This window comes from Chiloscyllium punctatum, chromosome 37 (assembly GCF_047496795.1).
Source record: "Chiloscyllium punctatum isolate Juve2018m chromosome 37, sChiPun1.3, whole genome shotgun sequence".
Classification (NCBI taxonomy): domain Eukaryota; kingdom Metazoa; phylum Chordata; class Chondrichthyes; order Orectolobiformes; family Hemiscylliidae; genus Chiloscyllium; species Chiloscyllium punctatum.
Window position 1 is genome coordinate 42,777,854 of NC_092775.1, and position 23,755 is coordinate 42,801,608.

Genomic DNA, 23,755 nt, shown 5'->3' on the forward strand with positions numbered 1-23,755 from the left:
AGCACAAAAGGAAAATAATATGACAAATATAGGATGTGAGCCAAATGTTATACAATCCTCGCCACAAAGTGAAATTAGTGATTTGTTTGTTGCTAGTTGCTGAAATTCAGCTCATTCGAGTAAGCAACTTTTGCATCCTCGTCATTTGAAGCACTTCTCTCATATACATGTAATTAGAACTCATATGATTCTTAGTACACCAGTCATTTATCAGTATGTTGAATCTATGGGGAGTTCAGTTTGATTTAGCAGTTCAACAGTGTACCAGAGAATGTGCTGGATTTACCCACTAGTATAGAAAGATTCCCAAATAAACACAAAATATTATGTTAAAAATCACACAACACCAGGTTATGGTCGAATTCATCAGGTGTTTGATGAGGGAGCAGCGCTCCGAAAGCTAGTGCTTCCAAATAAACCTGTTGGACTATAACCTGGTGTTGTGTAATTCTTAATTGGTACACCCCAGTCCAACACTGGCATATCCAAATCAAAATATTATGGACACTGAAAGTCTGTAACAAACTGTATGAAAATAAGATCTGTACGAAAAAGCTGGAAAAATTCAGCAGGTCTAGAAGCTTTTGTGTAGTAACTGAGTTAAAGTTCTGAACATTTGAAGTTCTGAAGGAGAGTCATCAGCACTGTTTCTCTCTCCACAGATGCTGCCATATATGCTGAATTACCCTAGCATTTTCCGTGTTTTGAGAGAAAGATTCTCTCCACGCTTGCAGCAGCTTTCACTTTTCAGATTCAAAGGTTTTGGGTGTTTACAGATATCACAGCACCCTGACTTCTATTGCCCGCGAGAACACTACCTGAATTAGGTGGGAGCCGCTACAGCTCAAGAAAACAATTACATTAAAGTAGCTACAGTGCAATACTTTGCTTACTAAATATCAGATTATTTTATGCAGTAAACGTAAGACTGAAATTTCATTATACGAAAACAATGATTTGGAGGTGCTGCTGTTGGACTGGGGTGTACCAAGTTAAAAATCACACAATGCCAGGTAATAGTCCAATAGCTTTATTTGGAAGCACTAGCTTTCACAGCGCTGCTCCTTCATCAGTTGTTTATAGAGTATAAGATCGTAGGACACAGAGTTTATCGCAAAGGTTTACAGTGTGATGTAACTGAAATCATTTGTTCAAAAAGACCTGGATTGTTTGTTAAGTCTCTCATCTTTTAGAATGAACATGTTGTTTTCAGTTCTTTCATATGTAAATCGCAGAACTTTTTTAAAAGTTACATTCTCAAGTGAACTTTAACAATAGGTGCCACAGATAATGCATTTAAGGTGTGAGGTGCCCCGTGTGACACTGTCTGTACCACAATGTTCAGACTGATTCTAATCTAAAAAACGGATTTACAGAATCTGACATGGATTCATGCAGTTTGTGAGAAAAATAAAATGTAATTCTGCAAACACAAATTCACCCCACAGACATGTGTGCGTGTGTTGGAGGGGTGGGCTACGAGTGTCGTGAGAGAGTGTGTGTATGTGTATGTGAGTGTAAAGGGGTATAAGTCTGTGAGAGGGTGCATGTGTGCGTTTGAGTGTGGAAGTATTTGTGTGAGCGTATGAGAGAGAGCTTGTGTTTGAGAAAGGGTCTATGTGAGTGTGTGTCTGTAGGAGTGTGTGTGTGTGTGTCCGTAGGATTGTGTGTGTGTGCATCTGTCTGTGAATGTGCATGTTTGTGTATGTGTCCTTGTTAGTGCAGTGGAGTCAGTTGTAGTGTGCCATGAACCCAAGGTCCCAGTTGAGACCATCCCCATGGGTACCAAACTTGGTTATCAGCCTCTGCTCGGCCACTTTGCATTGTTGCCTGTCACCAAAGTCCGCCTTGGAGGATGGTCAACCGAAGGTTCAAGGTTGAATGCCGGCATCTCCAAATCATTATAGCGTCACGGAGTCATCGAGATGTACAGCACAGAAACAGACACTTTGGTCCAACTTGTCCATGCTGACCAGATATCCTAAATTAATCTAGTGCCATTTGCCAGCACTTGGCCCATATCCTGTTAAATACTTCTTATTCATATACCCACCCAGATGCCTTTTAAATGTTGTAATTGTACCAGCCTCCGCTGCTTCCTCTGGCAGTTCATTCTATACACACACCATCCACTGTGTGAAAAAGTTGCCCCTGATGTCCCTTTTAAATATTTCCCCTCTCACTTTAAACCCATGCCCTCTAGCTTTGGGCTCCTTCACCCTGGGATAAAGACCTTATCTATTTTCCTTATCCATGGCCCTCGTGATTTTATAAACCTCTATAAGGTTACCACTCAGCCTCTGAAGCTCCAGGGAAAATAATTCCAGCCTATTCAGTTTCTCCCTACAACCCTGGCAACATTCTTGTCAATCTTTTCTGAACCCTTTCAAGTTTCACAACATGCTTGCTATAGCAGAGAGACCAGAATTGCACACAATATTCCAAAAGTGGCCTAAACCTTGATATTCTGAGACAATCCCTTCCAGTGTGATGTGTACCAGGATTGTTTCACCACCTTCTCCTCCCGCACCATAGACTGACATCTCCACACAGGCTTAAACCGGGTCACTTGCTTCCAGCGTACTGAGCATTGTCCATGTTGTTTAGTCTCCAGTGCTCACACAGGAAAAGTGTCATTCTGAAACCCTGTCTATCTCTTATCATCAGTCCAATCATTTCAAAACTGTTAAGTTAACCATAAAACAGCACCAAATGAAGAGATCAATCCATAGAAGCTCCTACTTGTGCGCAAATATCACTGGGTCTCTGGGTAGATTTCCTCAGCCGCAGGAAGTAGGTGATTTAGAAGAATGTGTGCCTGGGTTATCCCTACTGTGAACAAGAGGGAAATGCCCCCAGTCAGTTCTGCATTGTGATTTATCTCCTTTCTTGAAAAGTTACAACTGCTGCATTTCTGAGGTTAGGGGAATTCTTTCTCTTTTCAAATCGACAGGATGAGTTCACAGTGTCTTGAACTTTGCAAAAAAATCTGTAAACTTTGAAAGATTCCGCTGGAATTTCACAAGGACAGATTTTGGTAATTCTCATCTTTTTGGTTGTTTGTTGCAACTCTCCCATCAATGGTGACTCATCCATGGAATCCACTACAGAGAAAGGGAGGATAGACTGGAGGGTATCAGCTGCCACTGTGTTTCAGAAATGGTTCAAAAAGATTTTTCTAGTGTTATTATGTTAGAGGGGGTTTCCAGGATAGCAAAAATGGTGCTTGAACTCTGATCGCAGATGGTCTGTCCCTGAACTCAGCTCCCATCATTTTCTTTGGAGATTGTAGTTTACTGTTCAATGGTCCATGTGGGCGGCACGGTGGCACTATGGTTAGCACTGCTGCCTCACAGCGCCAGAGACCTGGGTTCAATTCCCACCTCAGGAGACTCTCTGTGTGGAGTTTGCATGTTCTCCCCGTGTCTGCGTGGGTTTCCTCCGGGTGCTCCGGTTTCCTCCCACACTCCAAAGATGTGCAGGTCAGGTGAATTGGCCATGCTAAATTGCCCGTAGTGTTAGGTAAGGGGTAGATGTAGGGATATGGGTGGGTTGCGCTTCGGCGGGGCGGTGTGGACTTGTTGGGCCGAAGGGCCTGTTTCCACACTGTAAGTAATCTAATCTAATACTATTGAATATGTTCATGTTCAATTCAGGTGAAGGTCCACAGCTTGCTACCACACACCATTGCTGCTGTGGCCTGTCTTTGAACTCTTTCCAGTTTACATCCATCACCTCCTGAAACCAAAATTTGACTGCCCAGGATAACTTGTCCTGAGTCAGGTTTGCAGACTGGTTACCTTTCTGACTGTATGCCTCACCTTGGGCCTCAGTTGTGAAGCTGACAACTTGATTTCAAGGAAGAAAGCAATAGACCAAATCTCAGTTTTAAAGAAGGGAAATTCCCTTATAAAAAGAGGGAAAGAGCCAACTTGCACATTCACATTTTCCACCCTGCTGTGCTGAGTAATCATCATTTTATGCCTGTGGTTTACCTCACCATTCTGAACATTAAGACACGTTTTCATGTTTTTGCCATTTCTCTTCGACTTCCAAAGCAGGTACAGACATACATAGCAGAAGCCATAACACTGCATTTGATCTTGTTCTTTCTTCGGCAATAGGAGAGGACCTATATTAATCGGCACAACTGCACTTTATTTTCTCTAGCTTAGAGCTCTGTTTCCTTCCTTGTCCTGTCTTTCTTAATGTGTACTTTTCATATATCTCTTCTCCTACACTTTTTGCATGGAGTATATACTCCAACTGCAGAAAAAAACCCTAATCCATAAAGATTAACTGTTTTACCACAACATAATTTTCTATAATGAAGAAACAAGGCAAATTGCATTTATTCAGTAACCTATCATGTCTCTCAGGAAAATCCTATTTCATTTCACATTTAATGAATTATATTGAAGTGCAGTGACTGTTATGGTATAGCCAAAAATGATGCAATGCTGGCATTAAGATGTCATATGAAGGCCAATTGATATAGCATTTAAGATAATAGTGTGGGGTGAAGACTGTGGTGTGATGGTAATATCACTGGAGCAGTGGTCCACATTAACATTTCGAAGACATTATTCAAATTCTACCATGCCATCTCATAGAACTTAAAGTCAACAACTCATTCTGGAATATAAAAGCTAGGTATCAGTAATAGTTTATGAAAACTATCAGAGTGTTGTGAAAGCCCGTCTGATTTATTTATGCCCCTTGGGAAAGGAAATCTGTTTTGGTACCCTCACAGACATGTGACTCCAGATCCACAGCAATGAAGGTGATTCTTTCCCATTTCCGCTGAAATGGCAAAATAAGCAACTCAGTTTGATGGCAAATAGTAATAAGCTGCTGGCCTTGTCAGTGATGTCTATATCCCATCAAAAGATTTGAAAGCATAGAAATGTAAAAAGTTACAAGGCAATGGCCCAGAATTTCCTGGAGATATGTGCAACAGTACACATCTAAATCATTGGGACTTTTCAACCATATAAGAGAAACAAAGTTATAGAGAGAGTTAGGGCAGCACGGTGGCTCAGTGGTTAGCACTGCTGCCCCACAGCGCCAGGGTCCCAGGTTTGATTCCAGCCTCAGGCGACTGACTGTGTGGAGTTTGCACATTCTCCCCGTGTCTGTGTGGGTTTCCTCTGGGTGCTCCGGTTTCTCCCACAGTCCAAAGATGTGCAAGTCAGGCGAATTGGCCATGCTAAATTGCCCATAGTGTTAGGTGCATCAGTCAGAGGGAAATGGGTCTGGGTGGGTTACTCTTTGGAGGGTCGGTGTGGACTGGTTGGGCCGAAGGGCCTGTTTCCACACTGTAGGGAATCTACATGATGCTCGTACAAAAGCTGCATTAATTTCCTGGGACTTTTCAATGTTCTATTTTTATGTTGTGACAGAACAGTGAGAATTTAATTATCATGGATTCACCTGTATTAAAATTAATAGCTCCTCAAATTTACCGAGGAAAGCTAGTACACATGCTGCTCACTTAAACAAAAGATTGTTGATGTTCGTGGTCTGTTCTTTGGTGTCTGTGATCCATGTCTGAGAAAAGGATTCATGTGGAAATACTTGTATTATTTTTAAGTAAGATAAACTAATTTAATGTGAAGCTATTCTCCACAACTTCAAAAATATCAGAAACTCAGACTTTCCACGTAAGAAAGGAGTAAATTAATCATCCATGAATTGCACTGCTGCATTTGGATTGCTATTGTGCCATCACATTGAAAGCAAATTAATGAAAATGGTTTCCGATAGTATAATGTGTACAGCTAGCTAGCTAAAAGCTGCATGACAAATTACAGTAAATAATTTAGAATCTAAAACACAGATTTTAGAAGTGTTCATCTTGCACTGTAAATTTTTACTGTTGGAAATGTTTTTTGCTGGATTTAATCTATTTACATCCTATAGATATCATCAGAACATATTTAGTAAGGGCAACAGAAAATAAATAAAACAAAACAGGCCAGTCCTTTCAATTTTTCACAATTGTTTTGGAATGAGAAGCAACTGATATAACTTGAATTCTAATGTTTATAATTTGAGTTAGATTATTTGCTCATTGACAACCCCAATAGAATAGGCATAATTTGCTATTTGCTTTCCTAACCTTCAACGAGGTAAAAACTGGCAGTTTAGTCACAAAAGAATTTGGGGAAAACTAATAGATGCAGTACTAACAGTATAAAATCTGGTTCTAAAATGCTGAAAACAGACCAAACCAAGGAAAGAGTATTGAAAATTTGCCGTAGTTCTAAGGTTTTTAAATAGATATACTGGGCTATATTTTCCTTTTCTCTGTTAGAGTGCTTTGTTTGCATGATGTCTGTCTTGCCATGGTTTAGAGTGACATTCTATGTCACATCTATTCTTCACTTTGTTAATTACATGCCTAGGTTATTTGACATCCATCTTACAGGACAGGTTGACATTCAGGCAACTGGCGCCATATTTAATGCCCTGCTACACACCACTTCAAACATTGCAAACATGACCTAACTCTTACATTGTGACCTTATACTCCTTGAGGAAATGGCCGTGAAAAGCAGGTTAGCTGCCGGTTTTGTAGACAGGGGCATGAGGGTGTGGGTGGTGGAGAGAAAAGTTGTCCTATCTCCTGCAGACTGGCAATAGAGGCCACACCATCAGATACAGCTTCATTGTGCTATGTTGTGTGCTCTCCCACTAACGTCAGTGAAAACTCATTCTTAACCAGCACAAGCTTTTCCCTCTTCTAAACTAGTTCCCTCTTTTCTATTATGGATGCATGAGCAGGACCCAGTGAATCTCTGCCCCAAAGAGGCCAACAACAGAACCCCTCATCTCCACTCCCACCTCTGAGGAGGAAGCCACTGAATCCTCAGAGGATCCACAGTCCACCTGCAGCCTCATTCAGCTTGCACCTGTTTGCATCAGAGACTTGCCCCTTTTTGGGTATCCAGATTCAACTCGAGATCACAATCTGATGAGTGGGTCACTGAGACATTCTCCTCAGCTTGTGAAAGAAGAAACACTCAAGGCCATTCACACTCAGAGGATAGCCAGAGACCGGATATTTCCACAGTCCCATGCAGAAGATGATGCCATTCTCTCAGCCATTAATGAGCTTGTGAAGTTACACAACAAGCAGTTTTGTCTGAATAGGTGTTAACTATTTATGAAGAAGGGCTCATGCCCGAAACATCGATTCTCCCGCTCCTTGGATGCTGCCTGACCTGCTGCGCTTTTCCAGCAACACATTTTCAGCTCTGATCTCCAGCATCTGCAGTCCTCACTTTCTCCTATTTATGAAGCTGAACTAGTATGAGTCATCTCAGCTCTAATGAAGAAAGGGCATGTTGCAAGTAAATGATTAGTGAGCTTCATACAGTCGGAGAGATTTCATCTGGACTGACACAGAGCCTGAGTGGGCATATAGTTTGGGGAAATTGGAGGCTACATGGAAATTTACTGCATAGAGGGAGAGCTGCTTTTTGCATGTGATTTTAGGCTCTTAGCTCGTAAGGTTTGTTTAAACAGGGTGAATTGAAGCCCAGGGTCAAGCGTTTAGCACACAAACGAGTGACATCACAGGCAAACTGTAGGCTCATTGGTTAGTGATAACTACTAATTTGACAATATGTTATCGGTTACTTTCAGATTGAAGGTAAATGAGGAAAGTATTTACAAGCTGCAATCTAAAAGAATCGTATGCAAATTTTAAAATATAATGAAAGAACTAAATAACTAAAGTGTCAGATGACATGTTGTAACTGCCTGATGTGGGAGTTGGTGGGCCTTATTGAGGTTCGTAGTGATCACATCTGTAGCAAGTGTTAGTTGTTTGAGGAACTTGGACTCAGAGTTACTGCAGTATGAGGTTCGAACATTGTGACACATCAGGGAGGGAGAGAGTTGCAATTGAGTGAATGGAACTACAAAGACATGAGGGAGGAACTGGCCAGAGTTGATTGGAAGGGAGGCCCAGCACAGAAGACAGTGGAGCAACAATGGTAAGGAGTTTCTGGGAAGAACAGCAGAAATTCAACTTAAGGAGAAGAAACATGCTAAGGGGAGGATGAGAAGAGGCTGACAAAATAAGTCAGGTACAACACAAAAATAGAGGACAACTAAAAGAGCAATAAGAGGAGAGATGATGAAATATGAAAGTAAGCTAACTATTAATATAAAAGAAGGTTGCAATCTTTTTTAGATATCTGAAAGGTAAGCGAGAGTCAAGAATGGACATTGAACCACTGGAATATGAGTCTGGAGAAGTAGTAATGAGGAACAAAAAATGGGGGAGGAACCGAATAGGTACTTTGTATCTACTTTTATAGCGGAAGACACCAGCCAGCATACCAGAACTTTTGAGAGAGTCAGGGCACAGCGGTGAGTGTCATGGTCATCACTTAGCAGAAGACACTGAGGAAGCTGAAAGGTCTGAAGGTGGATAAATCACTCAGACCAGATAGGTTACACCCCAGAGTTCTGAAGGAATTCTGAGGAGATTGTGAAGGCATTGGTGGTGATCTTCCAAGAATCACTGCAGTCAGGGAGAGTCCCAGAGGACTCTTTTAGAATTCTTTGAGGAAGTAACAAGCAAGTTAGACAAAGAACCAGTAAATCGTCTGTATCTGCAAAATCACAAATTCTGAATTTATCTATCCATACCAAAAAAAAGTAACAACAAAAACCAACGCCCACAGGCAAAAATTGTATATCCATGATTCTCAACCTACTTTTATCGAGCTCTGCATTAGTGAATTTCATCATTCATAGGGGTTTTCAGGGAGGAGCCCTCATCAATACAGAGGAATGACTGTATTTGCATTTCCAGGCCTTCAACAAGCTGTTGCATAGGAGGCTGCTAAATAAGGTAAGAGCTCATGGTATCAGGTGCAAGATACTGGCATGGACTGAGGATTAGCTGACTGACAGAAAGCAGAGAGTGGGGATAAACAGGGTCATTTTCAGGATGGCAGCTGGTGACTAGTGGAGTTCCACAGGGGTCACTGTTGGCACCACAACTATTCACATTACTGTATACATTAATGATATGATCAAAGGAACTGAGAGCATTGTTGCTAAGTTTGCAGATGACACAAAGTTATTTGGAGAGACAGGTAGTATTAAAGAATTGGGAGATTTCAGAAGGGCAGGCTAAGAGAATTGGCAAAGAAGCAGAAGATGGAATACAATGTGGGAAATTGAGAGTTATGCACTTTGGAAGGAAGAATAGAGGTATAAACTATTTTCTAAATGGGGAAAAGCTTTGGAAATCTGAAGAACAAAGGTACTTAGGGGGTTTATTTCAATTCTGTTAAGGTTGCAGATTTAGTTAGCAGTCAGGAAGGCAAATGCAATGTTCGCATTTATTTCAAGAGGGCTAGAATACAAAAGCAGAGGGGTACTGCTGAGGCTCTACAAGGCTCTGGTCAGACTGCATTTGGAAAACTGCGAGCAGTTTTGGCCCCTGTATCTACAGAAGGATGTGCTGGCTTTGGAGGAGATCCACAGGATGAAGGGCTTGTCACATGAGGAGCGGTTAAGGACGCTAGAGTTTAGGAGGTTGAGAGGGTACATAACACTGTATAGAGTGAAGCTAAAGAAGGTATTTCCACTGGTGGCATGGTGGCTCAATGGTCAGCACTGCTGTTTCGCAACGCCAGGTACCTGGGTTCAATTCCAGCCTCGGGCGAGTGGAGTTTGCATATTCTCCCCATGTCGGTGCAGGTTTCATCTGAGTACTTTGTTTCCTCCGACAGTCCAAAAATGTGCAGGTTAAGTGAATTGGCCTTGCTAAATTGCCCATAATGTTCAGGGATGTGTAGGTTAGATGCATTAGTCAAGGGAAATGTAGAGTAATAGGGTTGGGAATGCGTCTCGGTGGATTACTCTTTGGACTTGTTGGGTCAAATGGCCTGTTTCCACACTATAGGGATTTTATGATTCTAGAAAGAGAGACAAGGACCTGAGCACATCCTCAGAGTGAAACATATCAGCCAGCATGGAATGGTGGAGCAGACTCAATGGACTGAAAGGCCTAATTCTGCTCCTATGTCTTATAGTATGATAGTCTTCTCAGCATGTCTCTTTGCTCCTGCAAATACAGGGCTGCTCCCTCCTTTCCATATCCAACACGGCCTCCAGTGCAGAGTATGAAAAACCTCGAGCTCACCATATCACATGTCATGTTGTTCTTCAATGTTTCTCAAGTTACAGTCACTTTTTGCTGTGCTCCCAACCATGTTCTAGATACAATGCATCACCCCTTTAAGAGATGAAAGTTAGCATTAGTGGAGCTAGCTATTCACAGAAATTGTCCCACACCTCCTACCGATGCATGTGGTTCATTGCCAGTGTGGTTAGTGCTGGCTCAATCATTGAAATAAAATGATAGCACAAACTGGCATGCTATCTAGATCACAATCAATGAGAAGATGTCAATCATATATTGCGATACACATTCGCTTTCAGGAATTATCAAATTCATCCCCCTACACAGTAAATTTCACACCCTGTGTGTCCAGTGTAGAGCTGGAAAGGGTGCAAAAATAATTTGAGACTGGAAGGTTTAAATTAAGAGGAGAGTCTGGATAGGCTGGGACTTTTTTTCCTCAGCAGATTGACACCTTTAAATCATGAGTGGCAAAGATAAGGTGATTTCCCAGGGTAGGGGAGTCCAAAACTAGAGGGCATAAGTTTACGGTGAGAGGGGAAGGATTTAAAAGGGGCAGCGCTTTCACACACAGGGTGGTGTGTATATGGAATGAGCTGCCAGAGAAAAGTGGTAAAGGTCAGTACAATTTCAATATTTAAAAGACATTTGGACAGGTAAATGGATAGGAAAGATTAGGACAGGACGGACTAGTTCAGTTTAGAAAACCTGGTCAGCATGGGTGGAAGGGCCTGCTTCCATGATCTATGACTGTATGAATGCATCACAAGGCAACTTCTTATACATGACCAACAATTTTCCACCTAAGAATACAAACTGAAACTGCATATTTGCTTCATATATAACACAGACTGTATCTTCGAGCATAATTGAGATGAATCATTTTAATTAAGTAAAATGGCAGAAATTTTTGTTTTCTCTATTTATTAATCATTTAATGAATATCTGCACTATTTTTTAAAATATAGGTTTTCTTTCACATTTTGTACATGAAATCAATTTGTCATAGAATTCTAATGAATAACAATTTAATGAAGAAAGAGCCAAGGGGCACTTCTAACTTGATAGAATTATTAACATCCTGAATAATTAACTACCCTGGTTTCAAAGATAAAGAGACAATGATAAACAAACTCTTTGATTTTTTTTTGCTTTTGCATTATGATGTAGGGAACAATGGAAAATCTACTGGGACAATAGATTCCCTCTGACACAAATCTGATTTCCTGTTCATAAGCAATCAAGCAGCGTCTGTTATAAGTTCACACCCTGAATTTTCTCTCTTCAGGACACTGAAATGGTCCTGTGAAATTAACGTAAGCAAGTTTGAGTAAAATATTTCATGCTCAAACCCTCACAACATTGTCCATTCGAAAAAGAGATATTGCTATCTTTTTAATTAATTCACAGGAACATGAACAGTAAGGTCAGTATTTGTTGTACAGCCCTATTTGTCCTTGAGAAGGTGTGATGAGAAGGAAAAGAGATCAGGTTTGTGACCCAGGAAAAGTGAAGAGACAGCGATATAGATCCAAATGACAAAATGGTATGGTTTGGAGAGAAGAAGCTTACAGATGGTGGCATTTTCAGATGTTTGCTTTCTTTGTTCTTCCTGGTGATCAAGTTGAGAGGTTTGGAAGTTGCTGTAGAAGCAATCTTGGTGAATGGAAGTATGTAATTCCCATGCAATACTTCATAAAGAATTTAAGAATGCTGCAGCACTGAAACAGCCCATTTGCCCTATTAAGCCTTTTCTATATGAATTACCATGCCTCATCCTGTGCTTACAAGTTGCTGCCTTTTAAAATAATTTGAACATGAAATACTGAATTTAATTGTTGGAATTCAGTTTTTGGAACTTCTGGGAGTAGATATAATTGGTGGAAGTAGCACAAAATGATTCCTGCTTTGCTGGGAACCAGTTTCATGCCATTGGTGAAGATCACGTTTGCCTCCAGTGGCTTGGGTTATTGAAAGAAGGGTCAAGTTAAACTTAATTGAAGCAAATGCCCATTTTCAGAATAGAACTTTTTTTTTACTCATTTGTGGGACTTGGGTGTTGCTGGCTGGCCAGCATTGATAGCCCATCCCTATTTTCCTTGAGAAAGTGATGGTGAGCTACCTCCTTGAATCGCTGCAGTCCACTTGCTGTGGGTTGACCCACAATGCTGAGAGGAAGAGAATTCCAGGATTTTTACCCGATGACTATGAAGGGACAATAGTATATTTCCAAGTCAGGATGGTGATGGCTTGGAAGGGAACTTGCAGTTGGTGATGTACCTGTTGCCCTTGTCCTTCTAGGTGGAAGTGGTCATGGGTTTTGAAGGTGCTGCCTAAGGATCTTTGGTGAATTTCTGCAGTGCTTCTTGTACATAGTACACACTACTGCTACTGAGCGTCAGTGGTGGAGGGATTGAATGTTTACAGATGTGGTGCCGTTCAAGCATGCTGCTTTGTCCTGGGTGGTGTCAAGCTTCTGGAGTGTTGTTGGGGCTGCAGGCAAGTGGGGAGTATTCCATCACACTCCTGACTTGTGTCTTGTAGATGATGAATAAACTTTGAGGTGTCCAAAGGTAAGTTACTTGCCACAGTATCCCTAGGCTCTGACCTGCTCTTGTAACCACTGTGTTTATGTGGTGAGTCCAGTTGAGTTTCTGGTCAATAGTAACCCCAAGGATGTTGATAGTGGGGGATTCAGTGATGGTAATATTGTTGAATATCAAGGGACAGTGGTTAGAATGTCTCTTATTGGTGATGGTCATTGTCTGGCATTTGTGTGGCTCGAATGTTACTTGCCACATTCAGCCCAAGCCTAGATATTGTTCAGATCTTGTTGCATTTGAACTAACCTTCAGGGAAATGGGCCTGGCTTTCAAAGTGGCTGGGATCCCACTTAACTCCATTAAGTCAAATTAAAACTGTCACTCGTTAAATATGCATTAAATCATAGAAGAAAGTCATATTAATGTTATGTGCGTATCCATTGTTACCAACGATAAAACAAATGTCATTGATATTTCACTCTATTATTTATAGTTTTTGTATGCAGCATGCTGAGATTCTCACTAAGCAGCTTGAATTGACAATAGATGGGAATTAATTCTTGTTAAGCTCTTTGTTGATAGTCCAACTTGCCTCATTCAGGTGCCCATTTTACCAACCTCACGCAACAAACTAAATGTCCAGAAACCTCAACATGGAAATCAGAGAGACTGCCTGGCAGATCAAGCTCACCGCTTGATCTGAACCAGTTCTATGTTGCACACTGAGGACCAACATTTCAGGACATAGTCCATGGACACCAGCCACATGCTCCCCACATCCACAGACACTGGCATCCGATATGTGTCACCCTCTCAGAATCCTCTTGGCACCTTTCAAATCTACTTATAGGACACTTCTGCACATCATTCATGAACCTCAGACTGTACTGTGACTATCATTGTAATGCTGCAGTGTGGACACTGTGCACTGAGAGACAAAACCAGGCTGCATCTCCCAGCCTTTTGCTCCCTGTCATTGTGTTCACTCACTTCAAACCTACATGGATGCTCAAGCACTGCTTTGACTTTTTGTGCTTTGCCCCCTCAGCCAGAGATGCCAGTGTCATATTGCTGCTGTCTTGTCATGCCATTTCATGCAGACAAGAAACCAGGAACCTTGTCATGGTTGTCAGCAGGCCTCAGTCAAAAGAGATAGCGTTCACTCAGCTTCTCCATGCAGTAAGTCAAAGGGAGCCTCTGCTACAAGTCCAGCCCCTCCTCAGGCAATTCAGAGCCAGAATCCTCTTCTCATAAGGGGAGAAGAGTTGAATGGCAGTCAACATAACACCTACTTTGATTCTTTCTGCCTTATTGCAGGCTATTTCTCTCCTAAAATGAGAGAGGTGCAAGTATTACAGGAAATGAGAGTGAGACAGCTGTTACTTCTGCAACAAGCAAAGAGATGTCCTATGTGAGTGAGTAGACAGCATGAGTGCATGCAGGGTTAGCGATGTCAGGGGTTGGGATAAGTGACAGCAAATGAGGGAAAATGTTGTAGGCAATAGTGAAAGTGGTAGAGCATGAGCATTGATAGGAACGGTAGCAGAGATTGACAGAGTTTGAGAAATTGGAGAGAAGGTGATAGCATTTGCATTGGTGGAGTTGAGAAGATCATTTCCTTTCTTTTTATATTACTGGGCAGTCCTCCAGATAGCTGAGACTACTCCAGCCCAAGTTGGAACCTTGGAGCAGGCTGGCATGGACTAGCATCATGGCGTCTACTGCACTTCCTGGGGAGGACAAAATCCTGAGCTGCGTCATCCCATCCAGCAGGAACTGCAGAACACCACTTGCAAAATCAGATACGGATTTCCTCTTGTCTGCCATGTTCAGGGCCAGACTTGTGCAGAAAGCTCCAGACTGACTTGTCCAGGTATACAACAGACATTTATATTGGTTCAAGGCATGTTGGTGAATTCTGAGACATCTACTGAATGGTGAGTTCTTCCAGAGGTGGCACATGGTAAGATGGGTTGGAAATTGAATGTGAGGGGAATTAATGAGATAAGTTTGTTAAGATACATTGTGAAAACTCTCTACATCTCACGGTGAGAATCAATCCACAAAACCCGATGCAATTTGCACTTAGCCAAAAGCATAAGGTTCAGCCCTATGTCTTTCTCCTTCTTAATTCAAGGTATATATTAATCTTCTTCTGCTTTCAAATTCACCTTCTCAAACATAATAATATTTTATGAACCTTCATCACAATAATATAGTATAGTCTCAAAGGTAACTCATGTTAGGCTTAATGTTAACTCTGCTTTTCTCTTGACAGAGTGAGAGGAAATAGTCATCTCATGGTAATTAGATTAGATTAGATTACTTACAGTGTGGAAACAGGCCCTTCGGCCCAACAAGTCCACACCGCCCCGCCGAAGTGCAACCCACCCATACCCCTACATTTACCCCTTACCAAACACTACGGGCAATTTAGCATGGCCAATTCACCTGACCTGCACATCTTTGGACTGTGGGAGGAAACCGGAGCACCCGGAGGAAACCCACGCAGACACGGGGAGAATGTACAAACTCCACACAGACAGTTGCCTGAGGCAGGAATTGAACCCGCGTCTCTGGTGCTGTGAGGCAGCAGTGCTAACCACTGTGCCACTGTGCCGCCCACAATGTCACCAATCTAATTCTTGGAGATAAGAGTTTATATCCCACCATGACAGCTGTTAGAATATGTGTTCAGTTAATAATTCTGGAACATAAAAGTAGTACTGATGTTACATGATTGCTGTAAAACTGATCTGGTTCACTAATGTCCTTTGTAGAAGATAATCTGTCATCCTTACCTGGTCTAACCTACAGGTAACTCCAGTGCCACAAATATGTGTTTGACTCTTAACTGTGAGTTAAGCTCAGTTCAAGGTCAATTAGTGTTAAACTCCACTTGTCAACAACACCCACATTCCATGGAAGAATAAAGAATTGTCACATTTACCAGCATTTTCTGTGTTTATTTTAGATTTACAGCATTTTCAATATTTTGCATTCATTTTGGTTCTTTCCCATCAGATGATATTTGTTTCATCACAGAGGATTTTAATGGCATCTGAAGTTGTTATATGTATACAGGCAGTTCTTGTGCATTCCTATGCAACAATTGCGCACTACAAACAACACTTAATGTGCTGGCAATCTAGAGCCAATACACACTTTAAAAGTTCATGCTTTAGAAACAGTGTTCCCTACTCACCCAATTCGCATTAACATAACGTGCGTTATAGAGAATTGTCTAAATGTTGTTTACCAGGGTAGTTCTGATTACTATTATAAATAAAACAGTAATCCTTGTAACATCTAAATCTATTACAATAAAAGCTGATTCCCAGGCTATTCATCGGATACTCATTTCACATGGGATCCATTGATGCTCTGGCATCTCCAACCTCCCTTTCTGCTCTAAAATCCTTGAATGGATTTTTGTCACTGACCACAAACACCCCCCAACCCACCCCTAAACTAAATCTGTTCCCATCTTTCCTACAACTTAATTGTTAAACACCTCCAAATACCAATGCCATCATACTAAAAGTCTCAAATGACATTCTATATGGCTTTGATTTTGCTAAGCGATCCCTCCTTGTCCTCCTAACTTTTAGCATTTGATATAGTTCACGACAACATCCTCTTCCAAAGACTCTCCTCTATTGGTTGATAATGCCCTTGTCTGGTTCCATATTTCCTGTCCAGTTGCAGTTTGAGAATGACATGTATTACATTGATATGATAGAAACTGTTAGAGACTTTAAGAAAGTCCCCTAACCAAATCATTCTCTTGAAGCCCTTCCCAAGCGCTGACCACCTCCTCGTTTTCATCTACATGCTGCCCCTTTTTCACACCATCCGTAAATACACATTAGATTCCATATCTATGCTAAAGACACCCAGCTGAAACCTCACCACCACGTCTCTAGGCAATTCCACTGTTACTGATCGTCCACTATTGTACTAGATGGACAGAAATATTTTCCAGTTAAATATTGGAAAAATTAAAATCAATTTTGTTTGCTTTTGCCACAAACTCTGTGCCCTAGCAACAGGCTATATCTGATTCACTGGACCAGACTGTTTACAAGTGTTTACAAACCCATTGTTACATTTGGCTCTTGGATAAGCTTCTAATGATAAATCCATTCCCTCATCAAACCCACCTACTTCCAGCTCTGTAACATTGTCTCGTTCCACCCTGTTATATTTGGATCCAGAGGGGTTTAATACTAAGAAGTGCACATACATCATGTGTAATGGTGATATCAAATGGACTTGTGTGCAGAATGGAATGATATTACATATGGCCTTTCTTAAAGTCTCTAACAGTTTCTATCATATCAATGTAATTTGTAACTAGCTGCCAACGTGCAATAGACTATATCTTATGTAATACAAGAGACCCTTCCTGTTCATAAAGTCATAGAGATGTACAGCAAAGAAACAGACACTTCAGCCAACTTGTTCTTGCTGACCAGATATCCTAAATTAATCTAGTCCCAATTACTAGCATTGGACTCATATCCCTCCAAACCCTTCCTATTCATTTAACCATCAGATGCCTTTTAAATGTTGTAATTATACTAGCCTCCACAACTTTCTCTGGCAGCTCATTCCATACACACAACACCCTCTGTGTGAAAAAGTTGCCCCTTAGGTCCCTTTTAAATCTTTCCCCTCTCACCTTAAACCTATGCACTCTAGTTTTAGGCTCCCCCACCACAGGGAAAAGACTTTTGTCTATTTACCCTATCCATGCCCCTCATGATTTTGTAAAACTGTATAATCCCCAGCCTCCAACACTCCAGAAAAATAGCCCCAGCCTCTAGCTCAAACCCTCCAGTCCTGACAACATCCTTGTAAATCGTTTTGATCCAGAAAAATGGTTTTCCCCTCCCACACTAGAGCAAGTAGGTCCTATAATTTCCTATACTTGAAGAGTACCCTCCTTTTATCATGAATATCAATTTATTTTTATTCACTTGTGGGACATAGATATTATTGGCTGGCCAGCATTTATTACTCATCCCTGGATGCCTTTGAGAAGGTGATAGTGCGCTGACTTCTAGAACTGCTGCAATTTTTATGCTGTAGGTGGACCCACAATGCCCTTAGGGAGGGAATTCCAGGATTTTGACCCAGCAACTATGAATGAACAGTGATATATTTCCAAGTCAGGATAATGAGTGGCTTGGACAAGAATTTGCAGGCAGTGGTGTTCTCATGTATTGGCTGTCCTTGTACTTCTAGATGGAAGTTGTCAGGGGTTTGGAAGGTGTTTTCTAAGGACCTTTGAATTTCTGCAGTGCATCTTGTAGGTAGTACATATTGCTGCTACAGGAGAGAGTGGACGTTTGTGGATGTGGTGCCAATCAGGCAGGCTGTTTTGTCCTGGATGGTGTCATGCTTCTTGAGTGTTATTGGAACACCATCCATCCAGGCAAGTGGGAGCATTTCATCACACTCCCAACTTGTGCCTTGTACATGGTGGACAGGCTTTGAGAAGTCAGGAAGTGAGTTACTCACTGCAGGATTCCTAGCTTCTCACCTAGCTTGTAGCCACTGTTTATATGGCAAGTCCGATTTGAGTTTCTGACAGTCGTAACCCCAAGTATGTTTGCAATGGGAGGATTCAGTGATGGTAATACTATTAAATATTAAGGGGCAGTGGTTAGGTTGTCTGTTATTGGAGATGGTTGTTGCCTAGTATTTGTGTGATGTGTATGTTACTTGCCACTTGTCAGCCTGGATATTTTCCAGATATCGTTGTAACTGATTATGGATTACTTCTGTATCTGAGGGGTCGTGAATGGTGCTGAACATTGGGCAATTCTTGGCAAACATCCCACCTTCTGACCTGACATTTCCTCCAACATAAGGTAAGAGTGGGGATGTTTGCCGATGATTGCACAGTTCCACCCTCATACAGAGTAGTGAGCTGGTTTGTCCGTACAACTCTGCCTTAGCTTAACTGCTGTTGCAACCCTCATTCGTGGCTTTGTTATCCAGAGACTTGGCTTCTCCTGGATGGCCTCCCCCATCATCCAAAATTCTAATGTCCACATTCTACGTGAAAGGTCTATTTAAAATGTAAATCAATGTCTAAGACTGTTTACAAAATTACTCATTTAGGAGAAAACCATCTATCAAATACATTTTTAAAATTCATTCACGGGAGGTGAGCATCACTGGCTGGGGCAGTTTTTATTTCCCTTCAAACAAGTGCCCTTGAGAAGGTGATAGTGAGTTGCCTTCTTGAAACACTGCATTTCTAGATATACACACAATTCCGTCGGGCGGAAGTTCCAGGATTTTGAACCATTGATGGTGAAGGAATGGTTCAAGGTAAAGTTGTGTGGCTTATGTTCACCTGTGTCTGTTTGGCCTGTGCTGCTCGGTTGTAGAGATCATGGGTTTGGAAGGTGCTGTTAAAGAAGATTTAATGAGTTGCTATATGTGCATCGTGTAGTTGATACATACTGCTACCACTGTGCAGCAATAATGAAGTCAGTCAATATGGAAAACGGTGGATGGGGTGCCAGTCAATCAGGCTGCTTTGCCGTGATTGATTTTGAGCATCATGAGTGTTGCTGGACCAGAACCCATCCAAACAAGTGAGGGGTATTCCACCACACTCCTGACTTGTGTTTTGTCGATGGAAGATCAGCATTTGTGAGTCACATCTCCAGCCTCTGACCTACTCTTGTCACCACAGCATGTATATGATTGGTCTGGTTCAGTTTCTGGTCAACACTCAGCCCTCAGGATAGTGGAAAATTTAACAATGAGTTCAACAATGCCATGGAATCTCAAGAGGAGATGGTAATTTTCTATCACTTGTGTGGCATGAATGGAACTTGCTATTTATCAGTCCAAGCCTGAATATTTTTTGCATTTGGACCAAGACTGCTTCAGTACTTGCTATTTATCAGTCCAAGCCTGAATATTTTTTGCATTTGGACCAAGGCTGCTTCAGTAGTTGAGGAGTTACAAATACTACTGAATATATGCAATCATCTTCACTTCTGACCTCATGTTGGCAGGGGAAGGAAATTGATGATGCAGCTGAAGATAGTTCGGCCTAAGACAGTGCTGTGTGGTACTCCTTCTCTGCAACTGAAGATTGACCTCCAAAAACCACACCTATGTTTTGTTGTGGTCATTATGATTCAAACCAGTGAACATTTCCCCTAGTTTCCATTGACTCCAGTTTTGATGGGGTTCCTTGCCATACCTAAACAAAAGCTATCTTGATGTCAATGGCAGTCACATTCACCAGCTCTAGATTTCAGCTGTTTTGTCTATGTTTGGAGAGGGACTGAAATGAGGAGTTGAGGAATGCAAAACGAAGCATCAGTGAGCAGATTATTACTGTTCATCTGAAGAGATCACCACAGGGACATCTATGATTGTATTTCTGCACATTGATTTGCAGCATCCCAGAACTAACTTGGTCTGCCAGTCCAATTCATGCACCCTGCCCCAACCCTTCTTCCAGCCCCCATTTCCCCAGTTAACTGGGGATCTCCTCGGACACTCCATTTCTGGTCACAACTTACCAGCCTGATGCTAATAATGGAAGGTTCTCGAAATAGTATTATGATGCCATATCTTTGCATTGAGCAACCAAATAGCATGTCCACTGGTTGATTGACCAATTGATATCAACGTCATTGTTCATACCTAACATGTCTTCTTCCTTTTTTCATAATGCTAACTAATTAAAAAGGTTTCAAAAACAATTGTGTTTCATTACACATTAATTTGCATTCAGCCCCATCTGCACAAGTAATGCAGAAGACTGAAAAGAAGATTATTTAAATTTAAATCTTCACTAAAAAGTGAACAATCATGTCCCATGTGGATTGAGAAATTAGAACAATACAGACATTTAGTGCTAGATTGTCTGATTAATTGGATATCTTCCATCTCTGTATATATTGGCTGATGCGGCGTTTGCACTGACAAAGCATAATTTTAAATTCTCCAATTGTAAATCAAATCTGTTTTTTGGCATTTTTGAATTCATTTGTTATTGACTAGGTTAAGATGGAGTTAACGGCCAAGTAGTCCAAGTCTTTAGCTGGACGACAACTCAATCCAGTAAAAATCAATCTTTCAGAAGAAAACAGCTCCCTCAATAGTACATTTAAAAAGGAATTTATATTTAAAAACGAAAAGGCAAAATTTGCTTCTCATGCAGTCTGAATTTTCTTTCTCCATTCCTGATATAATATAATTTTCATTAACTAATGGTTACAAAATATATCAAATTGGGAAACTCACTGTTATTAATGGAGAAACAATAATCAATAGAAAATTTCTTGATTAACTACAACTCTTCCATCTACCGGAAATCCTTTGCTGTTTCAAGTGGTATGTCTTACTGCTGTACAGAATTTGGCATTTGTCTTCACCTGTGTTATTTGTTAATATCATACCTAAATCTTCTGATGTTGAAACAGAGGCACTGAGGATTTAATCAATCTTCAATTGATGAGTCACCAAACTTTGTGACTGAAGTTGTGACCTCACTAGGCTTGTGCAGTGGAAATCAAGCCTTACTATTCCCAGAGTTGTCACAGAAGCTGAAGATTTTAGCAACTATGACAAAATTCCCCATTTAACCTTAGTCAATAAAGATAGGTACATAGAAAGCACAGACCAGATTTCTGTACCTCAGGAGAATTACTATTTATTACAAATGAATATGATTCTGGTTATGGGTAAATCACTATTGGCATATATAACTTAACTGGATGAAACTAACACTTAGATAGCTCCTTCGACACATGCATAGAGACAGGCACAAAAAAAAATTTGTATTAATGGGTGGCGCAGAAAACTGGGAAAGCAGTTCAATGTCCCCTGTCCACAGGGTTCACTGGGTTGGTCCTTTGTCTTGCTAGGACTTACTGGTCCTTAATCTGTCTTCTTCAGGTAGTTTCACTTGCTTGGAGGAGGCAGAGTGCAATTGGTTCACAACTTTCATGATTTGGGGTTAAAAGCAACAACTTACAGCAACTGATGAAGGAAACATAAACTGACTTCCTTCAGACTCTAGGTTTTTTTGTTTACTGCAGAGCAAAGGAAAGCAATCCTCCTTCTGGAGGACCAAATGCTTCTGGTTATACCATTTACACTTACAAGCTGGTTAGCTACCTGCAAGCCAATCATGTTATTGGCAGTTTGAAAGCCTTTGTCACAACTTCACAGACCACTCAGCAACTTATGTTGAGTCTCAACTTATCTGAAAGGAGTTATGTATAAATGCAAGATGTTGCATTTTTGTAAGACAAACCAGGGAGGATTTGTACAGTTAATGTTAGGGCCCTGGGTAGTGTTGTCAAACAGAGAGATCTTGGCATGCAGGTACATAATTCCCTTAAAGTGGTGTCACAAGTAGAGAGGGTAGTGAAAGTGATGTTTGGCATGTTTGCCTTCATCGGTCAGCGTATTGAGTACAGGAGGTGGGACATCATGTTACAGCTGTGCAAGACATTGATGAGGCAACATTTGGAGTCATTTGTATAATTCTGATTTCCCTGCTTTAGGAAGGATATTATTAAACTTTGGGCGGCATGGTGGCTCAGTGGTAAGCACTGCTACCTCACAGCACCAGGGTCCCAGGTTCAATTCCAGCTTCATGCAACTGTCTGGGTGGAGTTTGCACATTCTCCCCGTGTCTGCGTGGGTTTCCTCCATGTGCTCCGGTTTCCTCCCACAGTCACAAAGATGTGCAGGTCAGGTGAATTGGCCATGCTAAATTGCCTGTAGTGTTAGGTGCATTAGTCAGAGGGAAATGGGTCTGGATGGGTTACTCTTCGGAGGGTCGATGTGGAATGGTTGGGCCGAAGGGCCTGTTTCCACACTGTAGGAAATCTTATCTAGTCTAATCTAAAACTGGAAAGAATGCAAAGAAGATTTGCAAGAATGTTACTGAGACTGGAAGGTTTGAGTTATAAGGAGAGGCTGGATAGGATGGGACTTTTTCCCTTGGAGCATAGGAGGTTGAGGGATGAACTTATAGAGGTTTATAAATCAAAAGGGGTATAGATAGCGTGAACAGCAAGTCTTTTTCCCAGGGCAGGGGCAAAATTAGAGGGCATAGGATTAAAATAAGAGGGAAAAGATTTAAAAGGTTCCTGAGGAGTAATATTTTCAAAAGAAAGGGTGGTGTTTATATGGAATGAGCTGCCAGAAGAAATTGTAGAGGCAGGTACATTTACAACATTTAAAAGGCATCTGGACAAGCATACGGAAAAGTTTAGAGGGGTAAGGGCCAAATGTGGGGAAATGGAACAAGTTCAGTTTAGGAAATCTGGGTTGACATGGAGAAGTTGGGCTGAAGGGTCTATTTTCATGCTGTATGCCTCAATGACTCTATGACTCCTGGTGCCAGTTTTTCTACAGCTAACTTATCCATTGGGTGAACAAACAACAGTATAAATAGCATTTATAATAAATTTTGGAAGTTTAAAAGTGAAGTAACTCCTTCTACAATTCTGGGTTTTAAAAACAGGCCTTTTCACTAAACACACCACAATCAAAACAACAGAAAAATCTTTCAGATTCTTACACCTTTATGCAATATCGCCCTCCAAACATTATTTCTCAATATTATTAAAATCCATTTGTGTATATTATTACATTTACCACTACCCCATCTCCCTCCAAAGTCTGACTTCGCAAACTCAGACAATCTGAGGGTTTCACTATTCTCTCAGAATGTGTTCTCTCTGGATTGACAGATTCTAATGGATTGGGTTGAAGGCTGTTAACTTTGGTTCTGCTCATGACATTGTGACAACTGAAAATGTCTTCAGTCTGTTGGACCTTTAAACTCTTCGATTCCCTTTGTGTTTCCTGCCAATATAGGTAATTTCTCCAACAACATCTGAAGGACTTTTATTTCCATCATGGACATTGGTTGTCATGTTGAAACAGATTTTTCTTTCAGAATCTAAATCTCTGAAGCAGACAATTTCTTCTTGACCAAGTCCTAGATATCTGTGCCTATGAGACTTCTTTGCTCCACTGT

At 41.1% G+C, this 23,755-nt stretch overlaps 1 long non-coding RNA gene across 2 annotated transcripts in view; it reads right to left on the reverse strand.

Annotated features, from left to right (window-relative positions):
* LOC140463049 (uncharacterized) overlaps positions 1-23,755 on the reverse strand; it is a 627,354-nt gene that overhangs the window by 95,508 nt on the left and 508,091 nt on the right. The gene's annotated exons all lie outside the window — the stretch shown is intronic.